The following is a 23,445-nucleotide window of genomic DNA, read 5'->3' on the forward strand; positions in this document are numbered from 1 at the left end:
CCTTGCGATCTTTTCACAAATTTAAAATTTTGAATAAAGCAACAAACTGGGAAAATCCTTATCAGATATGAATTATATCAAATTTTTGAAGTTTTAAATATATATGTTTATTATTACACAAAGTAGTATATACAGCAGCCATACAGTTAGATACACATATGCGCAAAGCGCAAGAATCGCATGATAGGCCCATCTAATAGATATAAAAAACATTGCAAAAATAAAATGGAATATGTACATGATGTATAGAAGGCTTCTTATCAGAGGTCAGTGAAATTGACATATAGAAAACTGACGTATAAATATTGCCTTGACACATGACTGTTAACAGTTTTATAACTCTTGAACGACACACCAAACTATTTTCAAAATCGAAAGGAAGTCGACAATCATAAATATCAACAAAACTGTAAAGCATTTTGCAATAGTCTTACTCACACTAGAGCTAGTGTGCAGTCTGTACAAAAATCTATAAAACCAGATAGGTGAAGTTCAGTAACTTTCAAATGAAAAATCGGAAAATTTTCAAAATCAATAATAAGCTTAATTTTACCTAATTAAATACTCTGGTTAATTTCTAAGTAAATCGACACCAGGATACCTGAGTACGTGTACAAAATGTAAAAAATTAACTTATATCTGACATTTAAAGTCCCGTGACAAGTTCATAGATCTAAACATTGAGTCAAAGTCACAGGAAGATTTATCAATTCTCAATCAAAGTGTATCAGATCTTTTTATAATGTTTTACTAAGTTAAAGCTAAAAATGTATGTGATGATTTGGAAATTCTCAATAAAATATAATATTGACACTGTACACAATTGATTTACGGTATATTGCTTTCTTTTGGATGCTATTTATATAGAATATAGAAAATATGTATGCGACCGATAATAAATATGATATCTCATATTTGATTCTTTAGAAATATGTCGTTTTGTTGTGCATTTACAATATATATATGTATTATAGAAGGTAAGTTTAAATACTTTTCTTTTAAAATGCTTGTCATGTTGTTTAAGGTATGCACAGGTCAATAAACACTCAAAATAAATCTGAGATATTGGTACACTGACTGTGTTCTGTTAAAGTGATCGTCGACAATTGTCAATTGTAAAATATTAAATTTCTGGCTAAAATGCATTGCATACAGAAACGATGTCTTACCATTACTTTACCACAAAGCATGCACTTGAGAAGGATGGTGTTTCCTTCTGAAAATCCAGTAAAAGAATCTAAAACAAACGAAAAACGAACATACAAATAGTCAACAAAAGACTTAACTAAAGATTAAGGACTGCAAGTCAAAAATATGGTATCGCCAACCGGTATTATATTTTCAATACCTTGATGATGATGGATGAGGAATAGATACTGAACGTCCAGCGGCAAATCAATATGCATATTCAGGACGAGACATGTCAATGTAATTACAATATTAACCCTGCCTTGTACTAGACCGACATGCTGAGCCAGGTTTTTAAAGTGCTAGTTCACAAGGTAACAGTCCGCAGGAAGACATGTCACCTTATCCGGACACATTATTCTGACTCAGGGCCGATTAATATTTACTCTTACTCCTTAATGCTGCGTGCTTAGCGGTGAAGCAGCAAATACCAATTTGAAAGTCTTTGGTTTACCAACGACCTCCCGAATTCGAGGCGATAACGCTACCACGAGACCACCGAGGCGGTCTGCAATACCTTGATAACAAATAATTAAGCCTTGTAATAACTATTTCAAAACAAACGTTCAAATATTTGTAAAAACGTTTGTCTCTAATTTTTTGTTTTTTTGTTTTTTTATTAAATGACATGCAAAATGTTAATCATGGAGTTCTTAATTATTATCATATTGTAACAAACGTCATTTTAAAGGAGTTCTTTTATGAAACACCTCCAACTCACTCTTAATCCATAAAATATGCTGACTTTAATAAATATTCAGTTACGTCAGTCCATCCAAAAAGTTTGATATATACCAACTATATTCATATTTGGGAATGATTTCTTGCCGGCGATCGGCAGTTCTTTCCTAGGTACTCCTGCTTCCTCCAACCATCTAAACTGGCCAATATTATTTAACGAAGTGTGCTGCAAAAGTCGTTAAATATCATCAATCAATTTTCATCAATCATATGTAGCTCTGTGTTTGAACATTAATCAAATGTATCAGATTTGATGTTGCAAAATTAACTGAAAGAAAGAGAGTGTTTTTCTAAGATAATAATTCTTTATGGTTTCATTAGCAAGTCGCTTTTTTTGGACGATAATTGGACAAACAACGTTGTCAAAAAACACATTTTATTTCAAAGAAAATGTAGCAAAACATCCAGATAAGACCAGGAGACTTTCTCAACACAAGAACGGAGGTCTTAAATGCAAGAGTATTTTACAGGTTATAACAGAGAATCACTCAAATTCTATGTGTATTACCATAGTAACAAGAGTGGCAGTTAAAAGGTTATACATGTACTAAGTAACATGTCTTGTACATGTTGTAATCGTAACAATAATCAACATATATTTGTCGATGAAAATTTCCAGCTTACACTGATTTTATAAATAGAATGGATTTATTGTGTACATTTAACAACTTGTTTTGATATTACCAATATATAATATATTATGTAAATAACCGAAATTTACAGCTCAAAGCAAGGTTAAGACGCGAATCGAGATCTTCAGTCATGAAATTAACGAACATTATTTTCAAAACCGCAACAATTTAAATTTTATAAACAAACTGTTGAACCTTGTTTATGTAGATTTTTTAATTTTTTTACATACACGACATCTTCTTACTTTCAGTTTCTATCTTAAAAAAATCTTATTTCAATGACGTTGCACGGGGGGTCTATTTCTATGTAAAGGTAAACACAGACATTCTGCTGAGATGGGTAACTTTTTTGGAATGTCAAATATATCAATGGTTTGCAATTAAACGGATGTAATATACAATGGGTAGGAATTATTTACATGTCAATTGGCCATAAATGTTCATCTTCTTTTAATATGGGTGATCCCATGTGATTTACGTCTAAATAAGTAAATAAGATGTCATGATAGCTCGGAACTATTGATATAAATGGGTTGTGATTAATCTATGAAATGTTTAAGATGGTAGTGATTTTACCATAAACCAATATATGAAGTGGGTAGTTTGGGGAGGGGGGGGTTTAACCCTAGCCGGACTTCTGTACGCAACTTTTTATGTTGAGAACCACCCCCACCCACCTTTTTCTCCCGTGCGTTATACATATATTAAAAAGACTGTTTCCCATATATGACATTGGAAAAATTCTAGCAACCAAACTATATATATGGTAAGAAGTTTAACAATAAAAATAATATTTCGGACATTAGGACACGACAATTAATAATTTTTCATATTTTTGGTGGAGGTAGGGGGAAAGGGTGGATGCTGGAGAATATTTAAAATTGATATTCTGGTCTGGTAAGAACTGAAAAAAGGATAATCTTGCCCCAAGAAAAACGGAAAATAATAGCTACTATGTTTAAAAGAGAAATAAAATAAGCCGGACAAGCAAAATGAATATTCAGTCCTATAAAAAGCATCCTGCCCACATCACCCTCCACTCCCCTGAACATCAAAATATCCTTATATGATGTGCAAACATACTTATATGATGTGCATATAAACTTATATGATGTGCAAAAATACTAATATGATGTGCAAATGTACTAATATGATGTGCAAACATTCTTATATGATGTGCAAATATACTTATATGATGTGCAAATATATGATGTGCATTTTCCCTTATATTATGTACAACCATCTTTATATGATGTGGTTATGTCATTATATTATGTGCTTGTAATCTTATATGATGTGGTTCGGTTTACTTCATTATTATGATGTGGAAACGACATTATATAAATAACACATAGCTGAGAGGGTGATAGAGCAGATTTTTACCCCAAGAAAACATTATCAACTGAGGCGAAGCCAAGATTGATAATGTCTTTTCGAGGGGTAAGAATCTGCTTTATCACCCTCTCAGATATGTGTTATTTAATTTATTATTATTATACTGAATGATCTGTTATTACTGTCTACTAAATTTCAAATTCAAAGTATAAACTATGACGTCTTGTACATAACAATTATCCGTATTTATTAAAACGCACACTTAATAAAGCGTCACCGTGAAGGGTAATAGAGTATTTGCCATGGAATAGTATATTAATAACACATAGTTGAGAGGGTGATAGAGCAGATTGTTACCCCGAGAAACATTGTCAACTGAGGCGAAGCCAAGGTTGACAATGTTTTTTCAAGGGGTAACATCTGCTCTATCACCCTCTCAGATATGTGTTATTTAATTTATTATACTGAATGTTCTGTTATTACTGTCTATTAAATTTCAAATTCAAAGTAATAAACTATATGACGTCTTGTACATTGTACATAACAACCATCTGTATTTAGTAAAGCGCACACTTGATCAAGCGTCTCCGTGAAGGGTAATAGAGTATTTACCATAGGATAGAGTAAATTATCTCCCTCGTATTAACCAATCAAAATCTGGCATTTTGACATGAAGTATAATAATATATGATGTGCTTTCATCGTCGTTATGGTCAATGAACATGATTACGACTAGAATGACTACTGTCTACGTCATAACTGATTCCGATCTGCTTCTGCGGTTACTATAAACCCGGCTCAAATCTGTAGCAATCGCTTGCGAAATCCATTTTATAGAAAAAATGATACAGTGTAATCTAACAAAAATCAACGTTTCAAACATTTCGGAGGAAGATTAAGATCAATTAATACAGGAGCTAGTTGAAGAATTTCCCGGCTGCGGCGAAAATATGATAAAAACAAATTTTGGGGTCCTTTATAGCTTGCTGTTTGGTTTGAGCAAAGGCTCCGTGTTGAAGGCCGTACTTTGACCTATATATAATTGTTTACTGTTTACACATTGTGACTTGGATGGACAGTTGTCTCATTGACACTCATACCACATCTTCTTATTTCTATTCATTGCAAAAGACACCAATGAACTCACAGTTTGTTTTAATAATATTTCATAACAATAGCTATAAAATCATCTACTCATGCATAATTTTACCGGTATGGATCATTGATTGATTGGTGTTTAACGCCACTTTCAACGCTATCATGCTATTTTGTGGCGGTGAGTTCATATTGGTGGAGGAAGCCGAGGTGCCCGGAGAGAACAACTGACCTTCGGTAGGAAAACTGACAATTCTAGTCATTATAAGATTAGAGTCGAGCTTACCTGCCACGTGCGGGATTCGAACTCACAACCTTAGTGTTGACAGGCTAGTGATGCAGTAGTACATTACATGTGCGTGCAGCTTTATATTATGTTTTCCTGCATTTATTTCACAGCTTCAACTAGATGATTATGGATAGATACTTGACGTTCAGCTGCAAATTGATATGCATATTCGTATAAGAACATGTTAATTTGATATGAGTATTAACCCTGCTTTGTACTAGACCGACACCGTGAGCCTGATTTCTAACATGCTAGTTCACAAGGTAACATTCCACAGGAAGATATGTCACCTTACCCAGACACATTATTCTGATTCCGAGCTGACAAGACTTTGCTCTTACTCCTTAATTTTGCGTGCTTTGCAGGAAAGCAGCAAATATCAATTTTAAAGTCATTGGTTTTGACCAAGCCGTGGTTCAAACCCACGACCTCCCGCACTCGATGCAAAATGCTACTACGAAAGCTCCGCCACTAGAAAGTAACCCGCAATATAAAATGTTTCGTGGGAAGCCGTTCATGTACACACCTCCAGACTCAAGTAAACAGGGCTAACGTACCGACCATTGATTTTTTTTTTTTGGTGAGTGGGGGGCAAGTTTTTTTGTAATTGTTTGATTCCAAATTTCTTGAAAGAGATTATATCTATTTCAGATAGGAAGCGAAATAGTTTGTTTCCATTGAAAATGAGGGAAAAAATAAAACAATAATGAAAAAATAAAAATGTTACTAGTATTGCAAAAAAAAGTTTATTTCTTATCAAAGCCGAAAAATATGTTTGTCCTGAGCACAAGGTAATACACGTGCCACTGCCCATACTAGATGCATAGTCGATGAATAGTCGATGCATTACCAATCTGATTAAGATACAATATACAGATCATCAGTCTAAACTTTAGTTTCAAGGATCTAACAACACTTTATTTTACTTTCTGTTCTGGTAAATATTACATCAGCCAATGCAATTTCAGCCTACACATTTTTGAAGGTGTGTATCAATCCGACAAAACCAGAGAATCCCAATGGTCTTTAAAACAGAAAATAGAATGGAGCGTTTTCAGATCCGCGTAAGCAAAGCTTGAACACACAATATCTGTAATTTAATCAGATTGGTGTCTAAATGAACATAAAAAACTGCATTTATTTATTGTTTACTGAGGCCTGTTGGTCTCTTACAAATAGAGAGTTGTGTTTTAATCGTTTTTTAAAGTGAATATTTTCGGCGGCGGCTTTTGATATTTTGCGTTTATCTTAAAAACTACAATAGATTTAAAAAAAAAAACAAATTATGCAATGTGTCTGAATATATTCTAGAAAAGGTCCCATTTGTGCAATTTTGGCTCTTAAGAGTTTTGTTGTTTTATTGCCTATTATCTTGATAACTTATCTATAGAGAAACCTTTCCTTGCATAAAAGGTATAGAGAAGAACAGATTTAAAAATAAATAATTTATAATTATGATCATTTTCTTTCATAGGGGGTGGGGACGTGGGAGGAAACATGTGAATTTCTCTTATTTTTTCAAGTTTACTCCTTGAAGAAGGAAAAAACAATGAAGATCCCTCTTTCCAAAGACATAAACATTTCACCCCCCCCCCTTTTTCCCCCAAAAAAGCCGCCGCCGAACAATCACACACAAACACACACACACACACACATTTCTCAATACTTTTGTTCGTAATAACAAAAAAAAACGCATTAAGTTTCTATTGCATTATAAGTTTAAAATATTGCGTCAGTAGTGGATCTAGAACTGTGGAAGTTGTTTGCGACTTCAGTGAACTTAACTTGGATATGGCGGTTATGGTCTCATTGATATTTACCACACCTTCATTCAATATTAGCTTCTGATGAAAAACACTCTGCTAGAAGAAATTGCTGAAACTAAGGATTTAGGTTTTAAAAATTGATGTCTTTCGAGTCAAAACTGGGTTTTTTTTACTGTAGGGGGAGTGTACGATGAGGGTCGAACCCTGAACAGTAAGGGCAAGTATGGATTAAATATATGACATATCATAGGTTTGTGACACATAATAAATATGGTCTAAGATTTTAAAAAGTTGAAATTGGACATTTACCTATTATATGGTCCAATATCCAAAATCTAAATATATTGTTTGAGTCCGCATATCAAAGAACCCTTAGAAATGCTTTTTTTGTCATGTTTTGGCCCCTAATTCCTAAACAGTTATTGTCTGGCAACAAAATATCTACAGACGAAGAAGACATTGCCATAACATTATATGGCGGCAAATCTATAGCTATAAAAAATTGAATACCGCCTTTCCATTAAAAAAAAATATTAAAGGCCCCCTTAATTTCTTCCTATCCCCTCTTTTTATCCCTTATATGAGTCACTACCTTATCAATGTCCGATTGTTGCCCATTGTTTGTGTCTACCTTGAGAAAAGTAATATACAAAGAGAAACTAGAACAGCTAAAATGATCAGCAAGGCAAAATTTACAAAAAATGAACATACTGGAAATTCATGTATCAACTTCTTATAGAAAACAAGAGTGCACGAAAATGTCTCACCTACTATACTGACCATTGATTTTATGTTGATAGTCCTACATATAAAGTTTTACTACAAATATCACATTAACATCTATGATCCATGAGGTCAAGGTCAGATAAACCAAGCCGGAAATACATGTACACCTTCAATACAATCATTCCATACACAGACTATAGATAACCTATTGCTTAGGGTATACAAGAACAGACCGACCAAACGATGGAAATTCTTTATTGAAGAGTGAACAATGAAGATGAAGTCAAGGTCAGATGAACCCTGCCAGATAGACTTGTACACCTTAAAATCATTACATGCATCAAATATAGTTGACCTATAATAATTGCTTATAGTATCCAAGAAACAAAGTTAACCAGGAAAACTGAACATTGACCAATGAACCATGAAAATTTGGTAAAAGTCAGATGATACCTGCCAGACAGACATATACACCTTACAGTCATTCCATACACCAAATATAGTTGACCTTTTGCTTAAAGTTTAAGAAAAACAGACAAAAACACAATAACTTAACATAAGCAATGAACCATGAAAAGGAGGTGAAGGTCAAATAAAACCTGCCAGACTGACATGTACATCGTCAAATATTTCCATACACCAAATATAGTTGACCTATTGCATACAGTATAAGAAAAACAGACCAAAACACAAAAACTAAACTATTACCACTGAACCATGAAACTGAGGTCAAAGTCAGATGACACCTGCCAGTTGGACATGTACACCTTACAATCATTACATACACCAAATATAGTAGACCTATTGATTATAGTATCTGAGATATGGACTTGACCACGAAAACTTAACCTTGTTCGCTGATCTATGAAATGAGGTCGAGGTCATGTGAAAACTGTCTGACAGGCATGAGGACCTTGTAAGGTACGCACATACCAAATATAGTTATCATATTATTCATAATAATTATATTATTATAAATAGAAATTAACATTACAAAAAATCTTAACTTTTTCTTCAAATAGTCACTGAACCATGAAAATGAGGTCAAGGACAATGAACATATGACAGACGGAAACTTCATATCATAAGGCATCTATATACAAAGTATGAAGCATCCAAGTCTTCTACCTTCTCAAATATTAAGCTTTTCAGAAGTTAGTTAACATCTTAAAACGAGGTGCCAACATGGCAAGGTTTATCTCTTTTTAAATCTCAACCATTTTCCAAACGATAGCTACAGATTTGAGCCGGATTTATAGTAATTCCGCAGAAGCAGATCGGAATCAGTTATGACGTAGACAGTAATCGTTCTAATCGTAATCATGTTCATTGACCATAACGACGATGAAAGAACATCATATAATGACGTTTCGACATCATATAATGAAGTAAACCGAACCATATCATATATGGTTACAAGCACATAATTTAATGACACAACCACATCATATAAAGATGTTTGTACATAATATAAGAGAAAATGCACATCATATATTTGCACATCATATAAGTATATTTGCATATCATATAAGTATATTTGGACATCATAGAAGGATCTTTGCACATCATATAAGTATATTTGCACATCATATAAGTATATTTGCCCTTCATATAAGGATAGTTACACATCATAAAAGAATGTTTGCACATCATATAATAACAAGTGCACATCATATAAAGGTAAATGCACATCATATAATGAAAATAGTCATAACAAGACAGTTTTTGGCGTTCCATACAGATGCAACACGGCTGTCATTCGGTTTATCGAGAAAAAATGATCGTGAAAGAAAGAGTAACGGTGGTCAAGTATCTCGATAGGATCGTGAAGAAAACTTTATCGAGAAGACACATGCAACGTCAGTAAAAAATCTAATAAATGAAATTTAATTACGAATATAGGAAAAATAAAACTGTTTGTCAAAATGGTTCAACATTATGATCAGTATCCGAGAAAAAATCAAGTTTCAAAAGTACACCATTTTTACAAAACTACAAAAAGGCAAATTGCTCATCGAAATTTCAAAGAAATAAAAATGTAAACAAACATGATTTTTTTTTCATATTTTTAATGCATAAACTACTTTTTTCTTAAAATTATGGGAATATTTGTAAAATTTTGATATTTCGAATCGTGAAAGATCGGGTACCGCTTTTTTGATGATCGTGTAAAGGATCGTGAAAGATCTGTAGCTGCTTATTCGTTTTTAGCAAAAAAAAAACCATGAAAACAATCAAATTGTTCTTTAAAGGGGTGACATGATAAATTTTTATTTGTAATTGGTCTAGCAAAAGATTGGAATTGCATGACTTAATCCGCCTCACTTTTGTTTGTTAATAGGGCTATGTCTTAGATACGTGATTTTTTTTTTATAAGTTGTTATTGGCTATGAACTAACTATCAGTAATTGCGAGTACTCTCATATCTGTACTTTGTGTCTTTTGTTGTTGTGAGGGATATATAAATATCCTGCCACGTCCGCTCTATGTTTTCGTTAGATGTTTTTCTCCTCTGTATCGATCTGACGAGTTAGTTGGTCCATGTCTGTCATATTTGTTTTTCGTAAACTGTTTTATTTATAAATTAGGCCGTTAATTTTCTCAATTGAATTGTTTCATATTTTTCATGTCGAGGCCTTTTATAGCCGACTATACAGTTTGGATTTTCTCATTGTTGAAGGCCGTATGGTTGCCTTTAATTGCTTACATCCACTTTATTTGAACTTTGGTGGGTACTTGTATCATCGGCAATCAAATCACATCTCCTTATTTTTACTATGATAGTTCAATGCCACGGGTCTGAGTATTTAATAATACCACACCGACTAGTTGCTTTATAAAAATGCAAGTCTGTCTGTCCGTCCTGTATTAGTTTTATGTCGTATGCAAAGTTAGGACTGTCTCATCTGATTTCCATTAATGTTTTTGCACAGTCATATAAAACGAAGTTCCTTGTTGATTTTTGTAAAAATTGAAAAAAAAACACAAGAAAACAACAGTTATATTCCCGACTTGGCAAACGCTTTTTCCTAAGAACATGGTGGGTTAAATCTCGTTTTTTAGCTAAGTAAACGCCCAATGACAGTTTTTTTAATGTTCCGTTATATTGGGTAAGCAACCCAAACAGACATAATTGGTTAACATGGCCATAACTTGGTTCCAGCAGTTAAACTGACTGTGTAAACATATATCACAGATATACAACACAACTGAATTAAACGTTCAAACACACTTACAATTAAATCAATTAAAGACGCCGACAAAAACAGTCTTTTGTAGTTAATAATGCAGTCAGTATAGTAAAACATAAAGACATATACACTTTCCCGATAAGATACAAAAAAAAATAATGTCAATACAAGGGTATACATATGAGCACAACACTATTTGAACCTCATGCGTCCGAATCGCATCTCTAGACCAACCCGAATAAGGAACGCCAAAAGCCAAAAACCTGAAAGCTGGTTGCACATATACCGAACCACGTCAAAAATCATACAACCTAATGGAACATTGTAGTAGTAGACAAATAAAGGTAAAATTGTAAAGTAAATAAAATTCTACAGAGTCATTAATTAGAATCTATAACTCTCGGACTATCCTGTAGTATTTGTGAAGTAGACAATTGATAATTATCTATAAGATCTTGGTATTTTCCAAAGAACTGTTTGCGAAAAAGGACGAGACTGTCTTTCACAAAACCCTGCTGTCTCATTAATTTTTTTGCTCAGACACTAATGACGTTTTACAAATTCAGTTGCAAGCTTTTGAATATCGTATGAGTTGAGAAATGTATACTAAATACGCGGATAAAGTTGGTAAGTTGCTGCTAAGGTGAGGAAAAGTTATAATTTCAAAATTGATATCATTTCATTTGACGCGGATATTAAGTAAGTACAAACCCGGTGATAAGTCTAATTCTAAGTGTAAGTAGTTCACGATCAATTTTGATTAAAAATAAACAAAACCGCCGAGTATACTTTTTTCAAAAATGATATGAACTTTTTCCAGTTATAACATACTTTAATTTTACTGGACTATCTGACACACTAAAGATTAAGTTTCAAACCTATCATGAAATATTGCAATGTGACTATTATAGAATGATGCAAATCGTGATTTTTTCTTAAAGATCTCATAGGATCGTGTGTCGCCTTGTGTGTTTTCTTGAAAAAGTACTGGATTTTTTCTTTAACGTAGTGCATAGTATTATTATTGAGATTTAATCATTTTGAGAGACATATTTCTTTTTTTCTGATTTGTTCCATCTTTTGAAAATACAGCAGATTTTAAACAGATTTTGAAGTAGAATTACACTTAATTACATTCACAATCCGATACCAGATCTTTCAAGATCCGATGGCAATGTTTGACATATATCGAATGACACCCGTGTTTAAATGAAATAATTTATTACTATACATGCATCATAAAATAAGGGTGGAGTAATAAGCGTACAAATATTTCTATCTCTCTGTAGGTCGCGTTTCAGAATTGTTAAATTGCACTTCCCAGGTATGGAAAAGGAAAGAAATAAAGACGATTTTTTTTAACATTTTGTTACTATTCTTTCAAATTTTCTCTACTTTACAAGCATTAACTGATATTTATGTATTGTGCCTAAAACTTTGTTATTTCAGTCTTCATGTTACAAATAAAGAGCTGCTGTCTCAAGATTTTACTTAAACATAGATATAATTTACTCATAAGCACTCAGAATTTAAATTTGATACATATTTTTTTTAAATCAGAGCAATTATAGCACCTGACTCTGTGACCAAGTTTAAGTAAACAAAAGCAGGTAAGGTGAACACTGCATTTCTTATATATATAAATACATTTTTATTATTAGGTTGCTGTGTTATTCTCCTTTGCGCATCGTGGAATATGATAATGGTCACTGTCCGTCCGTCCGTCCAAAACACGTCAATACTTAAGGACCGTTTGATATACTGTTTTCATACTTTGTTGGATCATTTGTGATCATATTTTCTTGGCCATGCTACATGTATACCGTCTGTTTGATTTGATAATTTGTACGTGACTTATAGGACTTTGACCATTTTTATACAGTGTTGTTACATGAATGGTAATTTTTTCTTTGTTCTTTGAGGAGTTAACTTCGGTTATTTTTTGGAGGAGTACATTAACTGATTTTTTTTTTATTTATTTTACTTTCGACGCCCGCCGTTGATCGCTTTTCATAGGAAACAAAAAGAATGGGAGGAGCTTAGACCAGACTGAGTGCTCTAACTTCCATCTTAGAAGTTGTTAATTATTGCACAGTCTGGCTCCGCATCCTTGGCCTAGTAAACATTGAAATCAATGACCATAAAATTTCCCAATAAATTTGAATAAAATAGTAAAACTTGCAAAATCTAACCCTAAATTAAAAATGGTTCCATAAAAATGAAGCAAATAAATGCCCGAGGAGAGCTACCATTTTCAGGGAAGTTATGGGACTTTGACCATATTCTATTTTATTGTTATGACAATTACATCCTGAGAATGCAACTCCTCTTAGACTATTTTACAGAAATCTCATATACTTGGTAGGATTGTTTGTAGTTGACCATATTGTACCGTCATTTGATTTGACTATTTCATCGTGAGTTAGATGTATTTAGACAATGACACATTGTGAACGCAGCTTCTCTGTGACTGTTCGATAGACATTTCTTATACTTGGTACTAGTATTTGTATTATAAGTAGTTGAATATATTTTAGTAATACCCTCATTTCGATTTGACTATTTTTACGTGAGTTATAGAACTTCGACTTTTTTTTTTTTAGTATTGTGACAATAACAAATTGTGAACGTAACTTCTCTGAGGTCTTAAACTTGGTACTATTGAATACTTTCATGTGTAGTTCACCATATTGTACCGCCATTCTGATTTGACAATTTTTACAAATAATTGGTCTATACTTGGTAGAATTGTATGCATTTATGTGCTCAGATGTATTTGACCATACGTTACTGTCATTACGATTTGAAAAAAAATCAGGGAGTAAGAGTTTCAGCATATTTTGACTATCGCACCCAAATGACACATAGTGACAGACAATTCATTTTCTCATATAAACAGCGCGGAAGACATTTTGCTACGGCAAAGCATCTCGTTTATATTCAATACACCTCTCATTCATGTTATATCAGTACTCGGAAAATATACAAGTTCTAGCTAAATCATACCTCACTTGGTACAGAATCACTGTGACAGTCACCAGTATTGCACAGTACTGTTCAGCAACATGAGCTAACTGTGACCTACATTTCAAAGCCATGTATGGTTTACTTTAAGTTTTGGGTGTTCCTAATTTCCCCCAAAGCGTAACCGTGACTTGTAAATCTTCTTAACAGTCCTGGGTTTTGTACATTATTGTAGTTTACTTGTTTCATTGGTAATACTACAAAGTTACCCTGTTTTATATGAATAATTTAAAAAACATAAGTAAATATACTCCCCAAAAGAGCATAAATGGGAGAATTAAGGGGTCTAAATACTTAATGAACCGAAAAACCTTAAACAACATTGCGATAAAGCTTACTTACTTTAGTTTTTCGTCTTTTCTTTATTGGTTTGTTAAAACAAAAAGGAGCAACGACTTCCGGCTAAACTGTTTCTGATCACACAGAAAAAGAAACAGAAGATAAAAATACTAAGGACAAACATAATGGAAGAGAGACCAACAAATCAAGGAAAAAAAATGAAAAATGACGAAAAGACAAACAACACTACAGTGAAAACTAAAGAAGTAGCAACACAAAATCTACCAAGTACTCAGTCTGCAGCTGATCTTAGGTGCTACGAGGGGGTAATCAGATTCTGTTCCACATGTGAAGACAGTCGTGATGCTCGTGGTAAGTGCAAATTTGGTGACAAGTCTCGTGCGGTGGTGTCACAATCCAGGCAAAGAAGATTTTCCACCAAATGTGTATGGTGGTATTTGGTAGTACCTGCCTCATTATAACTTATCGTTATGTAATAAATCCTTAAAATAAAACAAATTTTACAAATGTATAACCTTTTAATCGTGTGCAACATAAGTTTCGCCTGTTAACATATTACAAAGATTTTAAGTTGTATATAATTATGATAATATATGTTTTAGAAAAAGCTCTTGTTCATATGTATTGTAATCAACAAGCTATGTGTGTAATAGCCAATTTAGGTAAAATACGCAAATGTCGACATGTTTATGACGTCAAAGTGGCATCACATGTGACTTTACTGCACTTACATTACCAAATTGGACCATGGTTCATTTATCAATAAAAGGAATATACACTATAGTAATTTTAACACGCATAGATAAGTGTTTGTGTATTCTACATAGGCTAGGGTTAAAGGGGAAGAGTTTAGATCTCACAAAACCCGCCGTATTTTTGTGCCTGTCCCAAGTCAGGAGCCTCTAGCTTTTGTTAGTCTTGTGTGTTTTTTAATTTAAGATCATTTAATATATGTTTCGAAGTTTAGTGTGACATCCATTTTGACTGAACTAGTACACGTTTGTTTAGGGACCAGCTTAAGCCTGCCTCCGGGGTGCTGGATTTTTTCGTTATGTTGAGGACCCATTGGTATCCTTGGGCTGTTTTCTGTTCTTTGGTCGGGTTGTTGTCTCCATTTCCATTCTCAATTTTATATTTATTTTTTGTCGTGTCAGGGACCGTATAATGGCTCTTATCATATCTCTGTCTTTGGTCAAAATCATTTGTAATTACTGTTACCAGAAACTGTATGCATCATATTTATCACTCGGTATTGGTTGTTTTCAACGAATCAAAATCGAATAACGATAATAGAAAACAAGAAGGAAATATTTATAGTTAATGGACTAATTTCATATTACCGACTTTTGATTCCGGAGTTTATATTTTTTCAACAGGTTACCTTCTCTGTGGTTAAACATCCTGGTACTCGGTCAATTAAGAGCAACTTCAAGAAGTAAAATTAAGTTTACAGTCGGTACAATATAGGAGGGAAATTTACTGTTTTATGTTCTGTACACTACAAAATCATCAGAAAACAATAAACTTTACCCACAAATTGCACCAATTAAGACTGTGTTTGATTTTACCTCTTTTGGTTGCTCTTACATGACCGATTACTAGGATGTCCTACCACAGACTAGGTTACCTGTCGAAAAGTTATATAATCCGGAGTCAAAAGTCGGTAATATGGAATTAGTCTACTATAAATATTTCCTTCTTGTTTCTATTATCGTTATTCGATTCTGATTCGTCGAAAACAACCAATACCGGCCAATTCTTTTATTTCCTTTAAATTAAATGTATATGAACGTGGACAGATAACGCTCTAGATAAGAATTACGTGCTATGTATGTGGTGAAAAAGTAAGACATTTGAAAGTTAACAGATTTTCCAAATATTTACTTTCATTCGAGAAAAAATGCATTTGTAAGTATCTTAAATTCAAATTTTTGTTTATTATTTTATATTCATAACGTTCAATTATTTGACAGCATAATTCGTGGTGGAAATTGTGTTAAGAACCAAATTGTTTGACACGCACGTTTTGGATTATTGTACAGCAGTGAGAAAGTTTTTTTTTACATAAAGGTACTGCTGGAATATTGAGACGGAAAGATAACTATGCTTGTTTTAATGTGATAATCTTGTTGTAAAGATCTAGATTTAAGTCGAGATATAACTATGATTACACAGTCTATATATATCTAGTCAGTGTTGTTCACCAGCACCCAACGAACCCGTTCCTTTTCCACTATTAATTTCTTTGATGTTTCCTTCAAATTTTATAAGACAGTAACATATTTTTTGAAAGAGCTGGTGTTCTTTTGTTTATATAACAAAAAAAGCTAGCCCAGTGAGAAACATATAAGGAAAAGGTACTATCTAGTGCCATAGCGAACATCAAATCTAATTCACACTTCCTTTGATTCGTATAGTCTATCTTTGAATCTTTGTATAATTTAATCAACATCATCGATTTGGGTCGAAATATCAACTTATCATTGGTTATATGGTCATGAAATCACTTTAAATCAAGTATACTGCGGAATTACGCAAAAACTGAACAGTTGTCTTGTAAATGCTAAAATATAATAGGCCTATAGAGCAAAACCGTGAAGCATTTTACCCATAGTTAAAATTAGTGCATGAAAAAATAGGTGTGTGTGTCGCTTGATTCGAGTTATTGATTCTTTCTGAACTATATTGCCTTTGCTACAGATTATCTGAATAATCACACGTAATTATAACCTATCACTAAAATGATGTTACAGTCATACGGTGTCATCAAGGATGATTCAATTTATTATTTTCGGAAAACCTTTCCTCTAATATGCTTTCAAAATTGAGTTGTAATTCGATCATGCAATGCTTAAGTTTACAGTAAATTTCCAGGGCCAAATAAGCTTAAAATGTGCTGTCTCTTTTTCCCAGTCATATTTGTATCACGTATATAGAAATAAGAAGATGTGTAATGAGTGCCAATGAGACAACTCTCCTTCCAAGTCATAATGTTTAAAAAAATAAACCATTGTAGGTCAAAGTACGGCCATTAACACGGAACCTTGGCTCACACTGACCAGCAAGCTATAAAGGGCCCCAAGATAACTAGTGGAAAACAATTCAATCAGGAAAACCAACGGTCTAATCTATATAAAAAACGAGAAACACATATGATAAAAAACGAGAAACACATATGATAAAAAACGAGAAACACATATGAACCACATCAACAAACGACAACCACTGAACAACAGAATCCTGACTGAGGACAGGTGCAAACAAATGCAGCGGGTTTAAACGTTTTAACAGACGCCAACCTTCACCCTTACCTGAAACAGTAGTATAACATTACAACATAGAAAGACACACATAAATATCAATTGAAATGGCTTAACTGATCAAAAAGAAATATTAACAAAAACAAGTAAACATACACCTAACGTATCCCTTTTTTAATGTATAACATGCATAAATCTTACCATATTATTTTTCAGACGAACTATTTTGTATAGTTTCTGCATTCTGCAAAAGGGTAAGTTTTATCTAGGTTAATGCAGTATAATTTATTATCTGTTTCATACATGTACATGTACATGTATTCAAAGAAAATATTGTTGGTTAATATGGTATACATTGACTGCAAATAGAAACGCAGTTTTCAGAACTTTTCACTATTTTGATATTAACGTTTTCAAATTCCACATTAAAAGATATGGTTTTGATGGCTAGTTTCAACCATTATGAACCTATTTTAGCGAGTATGTGTTATCAGAAGGTGATGCATATCAAAACTTTTATTTGGATATGGCCGTGTGTGATCACATTTCCGATGAACATTGCAAGCTTTGATTTTAACCTCGCAAAATGAGTTTAATCTTTATACTTTAACTTTATTAACTTTATAACGACCTGACAACTCGCCCACTAATGAAAATGAGTTTATTCCCGCTATTATTTTTTTTTACCCTATTTTTGTCGAGTTTAGACTCCATCAACCTGAAGACATATTCATAAAATTCGGATCTGAAACGTCATTAAACCAAGTAGACGAAAGGATTAGCCACTGCTTGGTTTTTCTTAATGAAAAGAGGGGTTTGTAGTTGAATATGTGAACGTTGTTTTAAAAATCTTAATATATTAAATGCGATGTTAATAAGCTAAATATATTTTAAAATATGTTCCTTTTGTCTACCATTTTATAAATTGTTTGTATTTAGGGGTGTCAACATTGACCTGTCTATCTTGTGATGATGTTATTCAACCTCGTCATTGTAAAACTGTGGAGAGATGTGCTGCTAACGAGGTTTGTTTGTTCTCTGGATTCTGATTATTTAAACAGCGAAAAAACACGCATCATGTATCAAATAAAGGAAACCTACAAAAGTTGGAACTCAAATCAGATTGAAACACAACATTGATGAAAACAATTAAAAAGAGCACTCGATAAACATAGATAAAGAGTACTCGATAAACGTAGATAAAGAATCCTCGATAAACGTAGGTAAAGATAAATAGATAAACGTAGATAAAGAGTACTAGATAAACGTAGATAAAGAGTACTCGATAAACGTAGATAAAGCGATAAACGTAGATAAAGAGTACTCGATAAACGTAGATGAAGAGTACTCGATAAAAGTAGATAAAGAGTACTCGATAAAAGTAAATAAAGAATACTCGATAAAAGTAGATAAAGAGTACTCGATAAAAGTAGATAAAGAGTACTCGATAAAAGTAAAATAAAGAGTACTCGATAAAAGTAGATAAAGAGTACCCGATAAAAGTAGATAAAGAGCACTCAATAAACGTAGACAAAGAGCACTCGATAAACGTAGATAAAGAGTACATAGTAATAGGCTGTCTTAATCTTGGTTGGATACCTTCTTTAAAAAAAAACTAATTTAATTGACAACACGATCAGAATAGGTTTGGGTTGAACAATCTGACCTGGAAGAAGTTTCTGAAAAAAAATCAAAGAAATTAGCCATCTCCCTTGTGAAATATAAACGGACACGCAAACCTATCTGTAAAATCAGTGTCAAGATAGCTATCTTAACGGAAGTTGCTTAATAAATCATTTCTAGCATGTTGCAACAAAGTAGCTACGTTGCTACACTTTTTGTTCAAGATAAAGACCGCTGTCTTATCACACCGTCAGACATTTTTTATTCAAACTTGAAGGTTCTATTCTCATTTCATAGATAAATTTGAATTGCAATACATAATTAATTCAGTATTTACTGTTCATCCTTCTGAAATCTCACTCCTACATGTACCTAGCTTATTAAAAAATGTGAATTCGAATTCTCAATAGTTTAAAAAAAATACTTAAATATCATTATAACAGTTCCTCTGCGTCAAGAATCCCTGTCTGTGATTGGTACTGATTTTAGTGCACCAGACCGTATTTTGACAAGTGGGAAACCTAATCAAGAAAAGGCAGATTTTTTTTTTTTTTTTGCTTTACTTTCTGTTCCACTAAATACCATTTAAAATGCATATTTAAAAATTCGTTTATTAGAAGACATGTACTTAAAAGAGAGTCAGACTCAGTCTCCTCGCCTCTCCCCTATTTTGTGTCTGTTTCTAGCAATCTGTGTTTTGAAAATAAATGTATTTCGCCTTGATCAATAGGTAACTTTTCCAATTTACCTGTTTCCGTACTCAATGTCCTCAAATTTATTTTTTTAAATATTTGCCACTGTATTCTCTGTCTCTCTCATATATTTCAACAGTGGCTTTTCTTCGTTTACTGCATATGCATGAACTATTTGCCAGCGGGTGTGAACATTCAATCATTCACAAACTCTCTCTTTATGGTTAAGTCAGGAAAAGTCCGTTACAATTCATTCATTTTCATTATTTCGCATTTGCTTTTTTATGTTTTGATTCTACTGTGAAATTATTACGTGATTCATATTTTGTTTTGATCCTCAAACAGCTCTATTTGTCTTCCGCAAGCAAGCCTCGAACCAATAACAAGGCTAACACAGAAATAATTACGCAATAATATCTTTATTAATTAACTGTGACTACTCTGTTCATGTCATTTTTTTAAGTGTTTTATTTCTTTTCACAAGATTTTTACATTTCGTACCTTGAATTGAAATTATCCCAATCTGAATTTCCTTTTATAAGTGGCAATGTCAAAAAATCTGGTGCTGTTTCGGGGTGTTTTTCTACATTTTCTGGTCCGGATTAATAAAAAAATTAAGTTTTGAACAGTCCCGTCATGGAAAAATGGACATGGTAAAGTCCATATGAGCTGTAGTATACATTGTATCTAGTCCAATTGGGCATTTTGCAGGATATAAATTTCGATGTTATAGGGTGCCTATCCATTCAACTGTCTGATTTATTTACGTTATAGGTCTGCATTCTTGAGAGATATAAATATGATAACAACCATTACAGCTACAGGACAGGGTGTGGTGTACAGCAGGTATGATAAAATGTAAATGATAATGGGAATGATAATAAATATACTAATATTACTATAAAATATTGACAAGTAATGGCTAATAAAGGTAAAATAAGAAAACGAATTAAGGAAAAAAAAATCTGAAAGTTAGATTATTTGTTTTTCCATGTAATCGCTTATTAATAAATGATTTGATTCTACGTGAAAGGTATGTATGCTTAATTTTAGACAGAATGAATACTATTTGTAAGTCAAAAGAAAACTTTTGACCCGAAAAACTAACAAAGTATCATTATTTTATTCTTTATACTCCTTACGCTATATGCCAACATTTGATACGTCTCGTTTTTTTTTTTTATCTTTTAAGGCCCCTATAGATAAATAATGTTAATATAAACGAACGTTTCCAGACAATGTACATGCATTTTTTGCATGTTTCTTTACTTTGATCAGATTTGTGGAACAACAAAGAGATCAACGTCAAGAAACAGTTCCGATTTTGAATCCGACGTTTACAGTGTAGATGACCTACCAATTGACTGTATACATTGTTGCCGCGAAAATATATGCAATTCAGTTGGATGCGGGGCACCAGGTACTGATGAATACCAATCTAAGTTATTTAAACAAATATATATGTGTTAGGTTTATTGATGAATATGTTTAATTCTTGTTTCGGAAAATGATTGATCTAATTTCTTTAAAAAATGTTTATTGTAAACTGCGTATTAATTTGGATTAACTCTGCTCTTCTATACAAATACTATTTGAGTGTTTAAAGTAAACAGAAAGTGTTTGATTTGTAGAAAATGTTTGTTAAACCATAGATATAATAGCTATTATATCCATGGTTGAATCCATTTTAAGTGTATAAATACATTTATTGATATTGAATGATCTAATTAGTTTTAGCTTGTAGTAAACGTGTTTAATTATGGAGTATGAGGTTATATAAGTTGCGCCGTATTGTAGAACTGTCAAATAACGGCCGGATACCGGTATAATACAATGTAGCAATTTAACCTAGAGCCGATTGGGATATTACGTCATTCAGTGTCGACTATTACATTGTATAATATGTAAATAATGACATCTAATATTCGACTCAGTGTGTCCACCTGGATCAAATCACAACCCAAATTAATATTAGCTTATCATGTATGAATTAAACACTTGTCACTGCATGGTTTATATGATCATAAGAAAAAAGATGGATGAGCAAATAGAATTCATTTCATCCACACAAAAATTAATTGCAATCGCGCATGCATCACGTGCATGTTGACAGTTTGATCTAAAAATATCACAATTTTGAACCCCTTTGGCTGAATGAACTAAAGGTCTAAGACTATCTATTTCTAAATATATATTACAATATTGGCTTGTTTGAATAATATATAGCACGGTATCTATTGTTAACCGGTTGAAACTGAACATACTGAAAATTGGACTGTTAGACACAAGCTTACAATTAATTGTAGTCATATTGGATCTGAACTAAGCAATTTATATCATACAAACTATTTAAAAAATCTTACTTGTTATTGTTCCTTTAAGTTAATATGTTTTTTTTACATATTTTTGTAAGATTATCCTCCAAATCGAGGACCCGTATGTGTGTCTTGTACCACAACGCCAGACCCTTCCATATGTCATTCAATATCCGTATGTGACACTAACGAGGTGAGGTTTTATAAAAATATGTAAGCCTCAAATCCGTGTACGGCCTCAAGTATATGTCCTTTTCTCAAATATGGGTCCAATCGTTTCGTCATTTGCAGATCTATGTCCGTTTAAACGGTACGGCTCTTTTGAAATATGTGTCAGATAGTCGTTACGACATTCAAAATTCTATGTTCGTGTAAAAAGCTAGGACTCTAATTCTCCCCTTACAGACTATTTCTTTATGGGCGTTTCCAAACATAAGCCTTTATTACATTCCTTAGATTATACCAATTTTGTTAACGGGGTCAGTAACTATTATCGTGTTTAGTTTTTAAAATGAAAATGTCTCCTTTTTGTAAATGCTGCTTTTTTAATAATTATCGTGTTTTTTAAACATACATTGTATCTCATCATTTCCTGTCTATTTAATTAGTTAACTGTTTCATTTGTAAAGTCGTATAGATGTCTTTGACAACAGAAATAATTTCTCGTAGATGTTTGAAAATTATGACGTCATCTCATAGGACAATGCATACGTCAAGATGATTTTGGCGCGACAAAGCAAGAAATAAACTCGGCAGCAAGAGGGTTAAAGGACATAGATTTGGGGAAAGAAAGGACATAATGTAGATTTTGTACGTCTATGACGCAATACAAAATAGGACACAGATTTGAGGAAAGGAATAGATTTAAGGTCGGACATAGATTTGAGGTTTACAAATATATTACTCATATCAATATATATATATATATTACATCCTGTCTATATCACATCAAAGCTCTCTTATTCATTGGATATAACAATTGGTTAAATTCAAATGTCATGAAAAAGGCATAAAATATTACCGAAAGAGAAGGTAAGAGATTAGCTAAATTGGTTTCAGAATTTAATTTTGCGACAATTCTTAGCCGCGCGCGTGGCGTAGCTTCCATTGAGGCAATCGAGGCCTCGGTGAAAATAAACAAAAATTGAAATAAATAAAAATAAAAAAAGGAAACACTTGATTTCAACATGGCTTATAATTTTTAAATAGGTTCTACGTTATGCATTAGACTCCACCTAGTCGTATAATTCAGACTTATTGTGGAGAGC

Source organism: Mytilus californianus, unplaced genomic scaffold, assembly GCF_021869535.1.
Source record: "Mytilus californianus isolate M0D057914Y unplaced genomic scaffold, xbMytCali1.0.p SCAF_14, whole genome shotgun sequence".
NCBI classification, from domain to species: Eukaryota; Metazoa; Mollusca; class Bivalvia; order Mytilida; family Mytilidae; genus Mytilus; species Mytilus californianus.